The sequence below is a fragment of the Gavialis gangeticus genome, unplaced genomic scaffold (assembly GCF_001723915.1).
Source record: "Gavialis gangeticus isolate Ggan-Ray unplaced genomic scaffold, GavGan_comp1, whole genome shotgun sequence".
NCBI classification, from domain to species: domain Eukaryota; kingdom Metazoa; phylum Chordata; order Crocodylia; family Gavialidae; genus Gavialis; species Gavialis gangeticus.
The window spans coordinates 164,734,809-164,737,692 of record NW_017729024.1 but is presented as its reverse complement, the minus strand read 5'-3'; the positions used below and the strand labels follow the sequence as shown (position 1 = coordinate 164,737,692).

The following is a 2,884-nucleotide window of genomic DNA, read 5'->3' as shown; positions in this document are numbered from 1 at the left end:
TTTTTTTTTTTTTTTTTCCATTCTGAATGTTTCAAAGAATTCAAAGAGACGTTGCACCTTTTTACCCAAGCAGCAGCCAATCATGTGGGGTCTTCAGGCTTGTTCCTCTTAGGAGGAGAAATTGTCAGTGGAGTCAGATCTTTTGTGTTCGTTTTTTTGCAGTCCTGTTGACTCGCGATGAACATACAAAATCCTGTTTGCCAGAACACGGCAGAAATGTAACGAGAGCAGTGTCTTATCTCTGAGTTAGGAACTCCACTGTTCAGCACTTAACTCCCCAAAACTTAGCTTTTCTTCCTAGCCTTGCTTCCAAATGCTTGCTATGGACCTTACTTTCTGCCTTTTCCCCTCTGCTTTTCTGGATCTTTTTGCCTGTTTGGCCCCTGGTACATATTCATTTACAAGTGCAATGGGGTATGATCCCCAGTCCCAACAATCCACACCTGCATGACAGAAGTGATTTTTTTTTTTTGGTGGGGGGGCAGTCAGGATCAGATCCTAATTGCGTCCTATCTTTTTGCCTGTGGAGGGGGACCCTGAGATCATGATCCTGTCCCCCTCTCCTCCCCTGGCAAGTTGAAAGCTGGGTGCCTGCAGGTCTGGGGCTGGGGCCAAGGCCAACAATCGGCTCTGGTAAGGCACTGAATGGTCTCCAACTAACCCTGGTGCAGTCCAGCGAGATCCTGGTGCAGTCCCAGGCCAGAGCCAATTCTCGGTTGAAGGTTGGTCCCGGCCCCAACCTGCTTAGCTTTCAGTCTTAAGGCACCACACAAATCGGCTATAAAAACATTCTATATCCTATGTAAATGGATTGTGTTGAATCAGCTTATTTTGAGGAACTACCCCAGTTGTAAAGCTGTTACTGTAGACTGACACAGAAAAACTAGCTTGGGAAAGGCTCAGTCACTTAAGTGGCCAAAATATACCTGGGACTTTCGCTACCTCCTTCTCAAACCTTTTAGCAGGTCTCCAAGTCTAGGGGCTTGGAGCTGCCATTTGCATCTTTGGTTAATCAATTCAACTGCTAAGCATTTTAAACAAATGCATTTGTGTAGAAGCTGATCCTTGCATTTCTAGTTTTACATATTTCTGCTGCAGCGAGCTCCCTGCTGGTCTGAGCAGCCCCCCTCTTACAGTCAGAGCGGTTGTACAGTCTGTGCAGGCCCATGGGGCGCCTGGCTTTTCAGTGGAATGGCAAACCTGGAAAAAGAGCCGGCCAGGTTAGGCTGAATGTTATTTCATGTCCCTCCCTAGTGTGTAAGCAGGATGTAAGATTTGGCCCCGAGTTCAACAAATGTGTAAATGCTATTTTTGGTTCTGAAAGTCATATCAGAGTCACTTGATTGTGTGCAGGTACCTGGATGGTGCAAAGCAGACTGAACACAGTGTTTTGAAATTTTGCAGTCGGCATTATGCTCTGATTTGGGAATCCCAAGTGAGGGTGATGATACCTGTCCATCTTTTTCATCCAGTAGTAGCTTCTCTACGTATGAGGTTGATCCAGAAAGGAGTCTCTCACTTCTGTCACTTCAGGCAAGAGAAAACATGTTGCTTAAAACAGACTTGTAACTAGTAGCCCCATCCATTGATCTTCAAACTGATCATCCTGCTTGTATGTTGTATCCCTTATCCATGCCTCAAGACACAGACGAGTTAAACAGGGATCGCCAAGCCTGTTTGGGGAGTGTGTGGCAGAATGAGGGCACTGCTGCGATGTGGGACCAATTGCATTAAACTTTGTGGGATAAATTAATCTTATTTCAACAGAACTGTTGGAGACAACAGTAGAGAGAGACTCAGTTTTCCTTAAAAAAATCATACCCTTCTCTAAGGAATGTGAAGTTAAAAATATGTCAGTTGAGGCTGATCTCTAGTGTTCCCCTCAGGTTAGGCTTGCCATGGGTGATTAGAAAAGGGTGCCAGGGGTGGGAGGTGCGTTTGGTGCAGGGCACAAGTCATTTGCTAGGAGATGGTTAAAACAATCTCTGCTGTGGCATAGCACTGTCTAGTTGTTGTCCAGACTTTTGGCTTCTGTTTTTCTCCCCCCTCAAGCCCCCATATAGCCAGGAGGAGAGGGAGGACTAAACCAACTCACCACAGCAGTTCCTATGTTTGCAGCTTTCTTTGCAGAGAATAACATGATTCCAAGAAGAGCTCCACATTTCCAAGTGTTATTTAGGAATCAGTGTATCACATTTCCTTCCCCAGGTGAAGACCTCCTGAATATGATAAAATGGACAAGATGGGTGTGGTACGTGTGTGTGTCCATGTGTGGTTTTAGCATGCTTGCTTTCTGAGTGCGATGCAGTAGAATTTGAACAAAGCTGTTGGTTAGCAGATTTCCAAGGACAGAAGATGAAGTGTGCTGTGCTTTTGTTGGGCAATGCTTTCTTCCTTTTCCATCACTTCTGCTCCATTCCCCATCAGCTGCATTTTTAGATACTGCACATGAACCAAAGAGGCTTGGCTTCACACACCCTGCATAACGCCCGGGTCTTCCTTTCAGTATTATGGAATGCTGCCTTTGCTTGACACAGAAGGAATGCCCTCTTTCCCCTTCCTCTGTCCCCCAACAAAAGTGTGAGCTGCTACTATACACAAGATGTTTTCCATGGTTTGTCTCCACTGTCTCTTGAGCTGGCATTCAAACACTTTGCCCTTCCTCCTGTGCAGTGACTTCTGTGCATGCTGTACCACAGCTCCCATGCCTGCCATGCACATGAAGTAACAGCTTTTTGCTTTTGTCCTCTCAGACAGGTGTTGGACTATCTTTGTTCATTTCTATTTTGAGCACTATTTGCACACTATTTTCTGTAGGTTGGCCTATAAGGCCATTGCTGAATTTGCCTAGAAATGGTTTCCTGGCTTGTGAGTGCCCCATTGC

General features: G+C 45.7%; 1 protein-coding gene across 1 annotated transcript in view; it reads left to right on the top strand.

Moving 5' to 3' along the window:
• UNC13B (unc-13 homolog B) overlaps nucleotides 1-2,884 on the top strand; it is a 339,671-nt gene that overhangs the window by 11,272 nt on the left and 325,515 nt on the right. The window lies entirely within an intron of this gene.